Source organism: Pinus tabuliformis, chromosome 6, assembly GCF_031772625.1.
Source record: "Pinus tabuliformis cultivar Carrire ecotype Pingquan chromosome 6, CPIR1, whole genome shotgun sequence".
NCBI lineage: Eukaryota > Viridiplantae > Streptophyta > Pinopsida > Pinales > Pinaceae > Pinus > Pinus tabuliformis.
The window spans coordinates 247243171-247253545 of NC_142292.1; positions in this window are offsets into that span (position 1 = coordinate 247243171).

A 10375-nucleotide genomic window follows, 5' to 3' on the forward strand; every position below is an offset into this window, starting at 1 on the left:
CAGAACACAGCAATGATAAACATGGACAGCTAAATATATTTCAAGAGAAGTACGCAGCTTCACCCATGTAATGCCTGCGTACAAGTACGCACTGTTCTTCTGTGGCGCCGCGGACCTCCGCACCTGCCCCTTCTGTGGCGCCGCGCACCTCCGCACTGCGCCTTCTGTGGCGCCGCGCACCTCCGCAGTTGCGCCTTCTGTGGCGCCGCGCACCTCCGCACCTGCAGCGCTTCTGCACCTGCGTATCTCCGCGCTTTTCGTTCACTGCACTTGCGTACCTGCGGGTATAGATAATTTCAAGACTTCAAGAATAACCCAGACTGTCAGATCTACAGATCTGATCATGCGCCGAAGTGATCTCAACCCATCAGTAGATTCGCCTTATTTAGATCTAGACATTACTCCAAGAGATCATAGTATTTCATATCTAGCTCTCATAAGATGTTCAACCCAAACACATACACAAGTCAAATGATCTCCTTTGCTTTATATAGGCAAGCTCTTCCTCAAATCATGGATCAATACCACGAGCCAAAACCATAATAACACAATACCGTCGGCTAAATACCAAGGGTTAAACATAAGAAACCCCACGTGTGCTTTTCTCTGCCTTGAAGTGAGTGCACTGGGGGTACGCACCTCCTGAACGGCTTACCTGCGTGTCTGGCCGCGGTCCCTTCTCGGTGTACCTGCGTGTACGCGTCTTCTGAACTGTTCTCCTGCGTACTTCTTAATTTTCAACATTTTGAGAGCCTGTCAGAGCATTGCCACGGGTGTTGCCATCAAGTACAACATCTGTAACATGGAGCCATACCAGAATCATAATGCCAACAATCTCCCCCTTTGGACTTGATGGCAACGCTTACTTGTGAACTATCATCTGATGCCTTTGAACTGTCCTACATCCATCTCTTCTATGGATTCATCGAAATGTATACAAGTGAGATGATCTTCTATGAGAGGGTTGCCATCATGTACAACACATGCATCATAATGCCAACATTCCTCTTTGTGTCAACTATGCCAATCATTGGTTAGTCTATTGACTGACTACCCTACCAATTCTCTATGGTATTTTGCTTCCTAATGACCCCTAAGCATTGGATAGTCTATTGACTGACTACCCTACCAATTCTCTATGGGTATTTTGCTTCCTAGTGACCCCTAAGCATGTAATGAGGTTGTATGAAAATTAAAATTTTAGCAAATAAGAAGAGAGTGTCATTGTGAAGTTTATAAGGAAATCATCACCTTAAGTAAACTTTCTAATAAACCAAACTCAACAACGCTTGAGATTTTAGTTGGATCTATGAGATTATTTCTACTGCATAACACTTATAACCTTATTAAACGAAAGCTTTAGTTGAGAAAACTTGAATTTATGAGCTTGTATTCTTCCTTGTCTCAATGTTGTCAATCGTTGGATAGTCCATTGGTTGATTGCCCTACCAATTCTCTATAGATAATTTCCTTCCGGAGTGATCTCTAAGCATGTAATGAGGTTATATGAAGAGTAAAATTCTAGCGAATAAGAAGAGAGTTTCATTGAACATTATAAGGAAATCCTCACCTCATAACAACTTTCTAATAAACCAAACTCAACAACACTTCACCATAGAAAATTCCATATTACGACAACCATTTAGCTTGGAAACAAAAGTGTGTGATCTCTCTAACCCAAGTTGATTTTTATAGACTTTGTGGCTCAAGCCACTGTCCATTTCAAATAAAAATACAATTTCTTTATTTATTAATTAACTATAATTCGCACACCCATGTGTCATGTACATGCACAAGTGCATAAATAAATCATATTTTAAAATATAAATAATAATTAATTCACACACCCACGTGTCATGTACATGCACAAGTGCATAAATAAATCATATTTTAAAATATAAATAATGATTAATTATAACCCTAATACTACTCTACTTGTTTTTACTCCTAGATGTTCCCTTGATTTCCTTCTTTTCTTACTTCAGTGAGTGTACATGTAATCGCTATTTTTTTATTAATTAATTTACCTCGTTAATATCTCACAATTTAAGATGCTATTTATCTTTCCTCACACCATTTGATCTTGTTTTTACTCGAGGATATTTCCTCATTTTTCCTATTTGTGATCTTGTTTTTACTCGAGGATATTTCTTCATTTCCTCATTTTTCCTATTTGAATGGGTAATTATTTCTTTTATTATTAAATAATTCATCTCTTTAATATCTGACAAGTCTATTTATCTTTATTTGTACGGGTGTATATGTGGTTATTGCTTTTATTATTAATTAATTCATCTCTTTAATATTTCACAAGTCTACTTATCTTTTCTCGTACTTTTATTTCAATGTGAATTTTTTGTTTTTTTCTCCTTAATTTATGGGGAAATAAATAAATTAATAGTTTTTTTATATTTTATATATATTTATAATGTATTTATTTTTTAATCATTTCAATAGGATTTTTAGAATTTTAATTTAATTATCAATAATTATTAAGTGGCTGGTAGGGATTTAATTTTAATGAAATATTCTAAAATATTTTTAATAATACTCACAAATCAAAAGTTGAGATTGATCTCCAAACTAATCATGTCTTCTTTCCCCTTTTAATTAAATTGATTAATTAAAAAAACTGCATATGAAAAAGTGTCATATGAAATGAGTTATATTTTTTTGGGCATGTCGCATTCATAACCCATGGTATTGTAACAAAGCTTATTTACAAATCAAGAATTTGGATAATATAGTGGGGGTGAATTTTCGTTGTTAAAAATCGTGTTACATGTTTTTTAAATGTTCATGTGTTTAACTTATATATTAATTATTTTTACAATTATTAATAATAATTAAAATAAATTTATAATTTAGTTAATTTCTGTAATTCTTTTTAATTTTAACAATGTGAGATGTATCATGAAGTGTTTTGATGTCTATCACTGATTGATGTTTATCGACATTTACTAGCCATTTAATTTATATGGTTGCGCTAATAACTTTTAAATCAAAAAATTTAGTTTTCCTTGTTAGAAGATATGCAATAACTTATATGCTCCATCAAACAATCATGTATTTATTAAACTTTTCCCAATTTAAATAAAATGCGTATGCTAGTGAAATATTTTTCTCATGTATGCATATTAATTATAATTCATACTAAAGATACCATGCTTCTTCATGCCCTTCAAGAATTACCTTTCAATGAGTACCAAGGGTGTCATGTTCATGTGTGCTCTTCAAGCCTCCAATTTTATTTGGTTGAGGAACAAAGAAATCTGAAGAGCAAACATGGTACACCAATTACTTACAAATCAATTTGTATTCTCTATCACAAAGCCAAATAACAAGCCACATATATAATGGTCATGAGATCCAACCATTTCTAAAACAGGGGGACATGTTGAGAAAATCTCTTAACGGACTCTAACCACTAACTAACAAAATTTGCCTACATTCTAATGTAAGCATTATTCCAAGTGTCCCCTTTAATCATTACATTCACATCATTACCAAGATTAATAAAAAAAAAATTGCAAATTACAATTCACGTGTCTCATCTGTCTCACTGGGCTTCCTCAGCTCTTATCCCCACAAGTCTGCCCACAAGTCTCCTAGACAACGTTCTTTTCACCACCACAATCTTGGAGCTTTCCATTCAACTCATTTAAGACATAATCGCCTTTAACCATCTTTGATGAACTTTGTATAATTGATGCTTCTCAATCTCCCAAAAAACAATCTCCATATTGCACAGTGTTCAGCGATCAATTATGCAATTGACCTTTCTGCACACATGGATCTCATAACAAAACCTGTAATTCATGCTCTTGAAGCCTGAAACACAACAAGATCCAACAATATTAAACAAATTCACAAAATCAAACTAACCAACGTTCTCTATCTGTCAAGAACCACAAGTTTAATTATATTCCTCTATTTATTAATCAGTTCTGCGCTTTTTACAAACAAACAAATGGCCTAACAAAGAAGAAAACAAAACCAATCACACTCCATAACTACTCTCCTTTATTCCACCCTCACACATTCAGATCGATTTAATGGTTCTGCGCAAGAAACGATTCGCGCGAGAAGGCCATGAACCAATCACAATTTAACTAACCTCAGGCAACATTAAGGTTTTCCAGATATTCAATTGGCATGGTTCTGCGCGTTGAATGGATGTGCTCAAGTTCAACTCCTTCCTCTTCATCGTTCTAGCATGAGAGCTCCTCCAATGATTTGTGTTTGTTTCAGGAATCACAAATGCGCAAAGCAAACCCAGAGCATTTGTTACTCCTAAGAATATCAGAGAATTCTTAATGCCAATACCCGTGTGGTAGCCTTTGTCGACTTCAACTATATCGGTGCTCTGAGTTGCGTAGAGAAAACCCAAGGATCTGATTATGGCTCCTACTTTTCCTACTACCACCAAATTGATGGGGCACATTTGGACTCGAGCGATCTCCTCCCATGGCCCGTCTTCAAACGAATGTGCAACGAATCCAAACCAACTCGTGGGATATGCAGAATCGATCTCTGTTAATTTCGTTGTAGAGGTGAAACCCAGCCTTGATGAGGCCAAATCCATGGAATGCATAGAAGGAATAATACACTGAACTTTTATTGAGGTCTTGGCACACGGGAATTCGTCATCCACATTGATCGATCTTGCAAGGGGTGCTCGGATCTTTTCACTTGACGGCTGCTCAGCAAAGGGATACAGCAGGTTGTCTAGATATTCTCTAGAAATCTCCTGGCTTCTCAACTCTACATCTTTCACAATATTCATCTGTATATATATCCAGAATATGCAACAAAGCCTTTGGATTTACGCACAAAGTAGTGCCAAACTTTTAGTCACGCCATGGATTTGTGGTTAAAGTCGTGGCAAACTTTAGAAATGGCATGTCATCAATTTTTCCCCCACAATAAAAGGAAACAAAGCACTGCCATCTCCCTCTTGGGCGTACGCAGAGACTCAGCCCACAGTTGCAACACACTGAAATCTTACAACTAAATTAATCCGATCTCACGTTCTAACAATAAACCAAAAAAACCTTTCACACAGCAACACACCTACATGGACCTATCTACTGAAGAAAAAGGAAAAAAAAAAAACCCTCAGATATTTTCCATCTCTTTGGGCTCTTCTTTGAGGAAGTCAAGCCCATAGAGGCTCTGATACCAACAAAGAAAAATATGAAGAGCAGACATGGTGCACCAATTACTCACACACCAATTACTCACAGATCAATTTGTATTCATTATCACAAAGACAAATTACAAGCCATATAAATAGTGGTCATGAGATCCAACAGTTTCTAAGACATGAAGACATTGTTGAGAAAATCTCTCAACAAACTCTAATCATTAACAAACAAAATCTGCCTACATTCCAATGTAAGCATTATTCTAATTGAAGCCATGTTAACTCAACCTATTCTTACCTTTGTGAGAAGCTAATGGTCATTGAGGAATAAGGATGTCACCTTATTGTACACTTTTTAGCTAAACCTCACAAATGAATGAATTTGTAGCCTTCTCTCACGACAACATGCAAACTTTGGGTGATTGCATTATAAGCTTTTCAACACAAAACACAAAAAAGGAGTGCTAGTGAGTACAAAAAAAAGATGTTGTTCCTTATATCCTATCAATTCTATATATCTTCCATTCAACCCAAATACCCATGTATGGACTAATTTAGAGGCATATTCCCTATACCCACACACATTGAAATCAATAAATTAAATAATTCCATAATCACAAATTAAAAGCATAACATATTATAATGTCCCAAGTCCATACAATGACACAATCCCACTTCAATTCTTGTTACACTTGGCAAAACACCAATAACATCTAGCACTCATTGCATCTTGAATGCATATGCTTCATCTCATCGTTTCATAACCATGTGGATCAATATCATCAATTCTGTCATATCACTCTACAATTCATGCATCTATGATTATCATATAAACATTAAAACAAAAAATCTCATTTAGAATTTCAATAACATCAATGAAAGACAATCCAAAATAGTCAAAAGGGTTTACATGTCATAATTATAACACATGTTAATAAATTTGGTCATTTTGAAATTAGAATACCCTCAAATAATATGATCTAATCAATTAGGCAAAAGAGGGAACCACATTGAATAAGGCCTACTAGCGACTTAGCTTTGAATAAATGTAACGTGGCCTCATTAAATAAGGCCTGCTAGGTGTCAAGATTTAGTTATGAGTAGGGTTTTCTAGCTAACTATAAACAAGGATGGAGTCCTCCTTATATGGTCATCTATGAGAATATTATTGTATGGGAGTTGAGCTCATTGGGAGGTTTCCCCCCTCAAAGAGGCAAGTGAACAAGACTTAATCATTTTGTAAAAGGATTATTATGATGTTACTCACCTTAAGGGTTTTTGTATCATAACAAGTGGTATTAGAGCTCTTTATGGGCAAAAGGGGAAGAATTTACCATTTTTTAACTTTATTTGTAAATTTTTAAAGGGAAAAATAGGATTGTGACACATGGATTCATTTATGAAGCTTTTATGTAAAATTTGAAGAAAAAAATTGCAATATGAATTCCTCTAGAAAGAACGCACAGTTTCATAAGAAGTGTTGGAACTGGAGATCAAGTGAAAGAGATATTATAGCTTGAAAATCGGCTCACTTTTAGGGATTTTTTGTGACAAACATGTGTATTATGGAGCAGTTATCTCTTAGATAGAGTGCCTAAATTTCTTGCAAAATAATGTCATTAGAAGCAAAGTGCCCATGGAATTTTAGAATTGGGATCCTAATAGGGATTCGAAGAAGTATTTGACATTTCAGAAGAACTAGCACCAATAGAAGCATAGTGGCTATGGCATCTCATAATTGGGGTCATAATAGGAAATCATAGAAGGATCATAGAAGTTACACCCATTTCAAGTTAGGCCTTTAAAACCCTCTAGGAAAATTCTTGTCGTGTGATTATCTCTCTATCTATGAACCCAATTGCAACAAGACCAACACCATGAGAAGCAAGGTAGTTGTGTTATTTCCATATTCGGGTCATAATTTTGATTCTAATCAATATTTAGAATTTTATGGCCATTTAAAGTTCATAACCTTGAAATGGTAGCGAAACCAAAGAATGGCAATGATGAGAAACAAGAAGGACATGATCCAAAATGTAATTGATAGATGATAATTGTGACAAATTAAAAATGGTTATATTGTCGATGAGGCATATATTTTCATCATATGAATGTATAACAAAGACATACATGCATGATGTCACTGAAAGGAAAAAGCTTGTGATGAATGTTATATCGACAATTTTCATTCATATGAACACAATTACTTTCAACTTTTCTTTTATGACCATACTCCTCCATATAAAGTGAACATCATTTACATAAGTTGGGAGTAAATCATGATTATTAGTTTTCGTTTTGCATATGCTCTAGTGGTAATGTTCCTTCCAACTCTATAAATGACCTTTTGCAACTGATGATATTTTTGCCATGGATGGTTCTATTTAGTTGAATCCACATGACTATGTGGGAATTTGAAGCAAAATACTTAATCATTTGTCGAGTTTGAGTATCATTAGACAAGAGTTAATATGAGCCTTTGGACACGAGACATAGGTTTATATATGAGCTTTTTTAACCACTTAAATGTTAAGGCAAGAAGTTGTATATGGATTATAGTTTCCTAAACTATTCCACCATTATGGCTAATGCCCATACATGGGACCCTAGTTTATGGTTGTACACTATCTCTACAAATATTGAGGACAATGTTTCTTGAAGGGATATGGAATGGAAGAATGCTCCATGTGGGTGTAATAAGGGCCTATGGGCCCATTAGAGTTATTATAATACAAGTAAAGTGGTTATTTACTGTGATGTGGACTAGGGCCAAAATATTATTTATTATTAAATGAGACCCAATAGGTAGTTATCATTGAACAAATGTATTATAGCATCATTAAAAAAGGCCTGCTAAGTATTTTGCATTTGGTTATGATTATGGTATTTGGCTAGCTGTAAATAAGAATGGAGTTCTCCTTACGTGATCATGTATTGTAATATTATTGTAATAATAATAATAATATATTTTTAAGGTGGTCACCAAGCTAGACACCATTTGATGCATGAGGCCCCCTTGTTTGTGGAACAAGGAACCCATTTCTGTGCAATGATTTGACTGTCAAAGTCTACGAATATGTACATACCCTACCCCATATGGACTTGAACTTGCAACCTCTTAGAAGAAACACATGCTCTTAACCATTAGGCCCACTCAAGTTGTATAGAATCTCGGATCATTTGGAGGTTGCTTGCTTGAAGAGGCAAGTGAAGTTGAAGCCCCTTAAAGAGGCAATTGAATTTTATCCTTCCACGAAAATATCATTGTATGTTGTTACCCTACTTGAAAGGTTTTAATATTGACTAAAGTACTGGACATTTTTTATAGATTGTTTGTGATTCAGTCTTAAGAATGAAGCATCATAACACAATCAGTGTCCTTACAATCCTTGGTCGGTCTCATAGTGGCTCATCTTAACCTCCCCTAAGAGGTCATTTCTTTGCGCTAGCTGAGTAATAGAAGATATTTTGAGCATTTCTCCCCTTGTGGCCTCTCTCTAGCCATAAAAGTGAGTCTCGGCACTTAGCACACTCAATAGTTAGAGTTGATGGAAGCTTCTTCAAAAGCCAACCATGCAACTACAATTGTCATTGTTTGAATGTTGCACTTGGAAAAAGCAAGGTTGGAGCCCTAGGTGGACATGCAAATTGAAGTTTGTTAAGGGTAATAATTTCTTTAAATCTCTTATTTGGTTTTAGTATGTTTTGTTGCAATTTGGTTTTACTTTTGCAGTTTAGAAGACAATATACCTAATAAAATTTTAATAGACAAATTCAAAAAAATTGACCATATTTTGTTTCAACTAGTACAACCCACGTTTTGAAAACTTAATTGCGGCCAAAATACTCTATAATATTAAGCGTAGTCTAATCAATAAAAAATGGACTTTTTTGGGGGTATTTTTTTCTGATCAATTTGTCAAAATACAGTAGATATTTTTTTATAACAAAAATGAATAATAATTAGATTAAGTCTGCGCCCGGTTGCAACAAATACACGGGAAGTACATCGTTTCATATTTCTCAAAGAGACATATATCCTCTATCTACAAGCTTATAGCGACATAGAATCTTCCTATAGAAATAGATACATGCAGATAGAAACTTCTTATTGATGCAGTGACATTGAGAAATAGATAGAGAACTACATAGCTATGACAAAGACAAAATGAGGCAAGCCTCCTAAACAAAACCTCATAAAACTGCATGTTGGTCACTCAGATTCATTAGTAGGAAAATTCATATCTATATCCAGCCTGGAAACCATCTCTGGAAACTGATTATGCACAAAAACAAGGTCTCTGTCCAATTGAAGGTCTACAATTATGGACCTTAGTGTGTCTATCCAATCCTCCATTCTAAAATATGTTGTTGAACTGCCAAATTTCGATCTTGCATCTCAACTTGGGCCTGGTACATCTCACAAAAATTTGATCAGAGGTCATCAATAGCATGTTTTCAAGGCCTCATGGGTCGATAAACACATAGAGTAAATGAAATCCTCTAAGGAGGAATTCAAAGGTGGAGAGGACATCTTGCATAACTAAACCTAGAGAAGGTTGAGCCTACTATAGAGACGAAGCTAAGACAACCACCCATAAATAGTTAAATTCAGCATGTTATCAATAGAAGCACCACAAGGTTTTCTAAACTTCGCATCCCGTTCTTTTACAAAGAGTATCCCAAAGCTCAGAGCACAAACGAGATGTGCAGAGAACTCTAAATCTTTCCTTCACAGTCAACTTCCGAAGATAACCAATAGCAAAACATTGTGAAATACTAGTCAACTCTTCAAAGATTAAACAGGTCAACTCAAACTTTCCTTTTAGTAGAAGTAAGTTTCCCTTACTAGATAAGTATAATTACCTTCCGACCAGAGTGCAGGGACTGGAAATGAATTGGTGAGCACAATCTACCCAGGGATGGTTGTAGAAATTCCTTCTAGATTCAAACTGCATATTGTAATATGCTAAAACAATTGACTTGAATCTACTCTACTCATCAGCGGAAACAATAATTGATCGATGAAATCACGAAGCATAAAAGAGAAAGAATTCAATCACGCATAACACAATAATTTTCTGTGGAAAGCCACAGCTAAAAAACCTTGCTACCTGTATATTGCACTAATCAGAAAATATGAGAAGATTGCAATGCTTTGCTCAAGCCCAAGCAACCTCTGCACTATCTCAATCTGTCTCACTACCAACCTATGCACAAGCTTCTCTT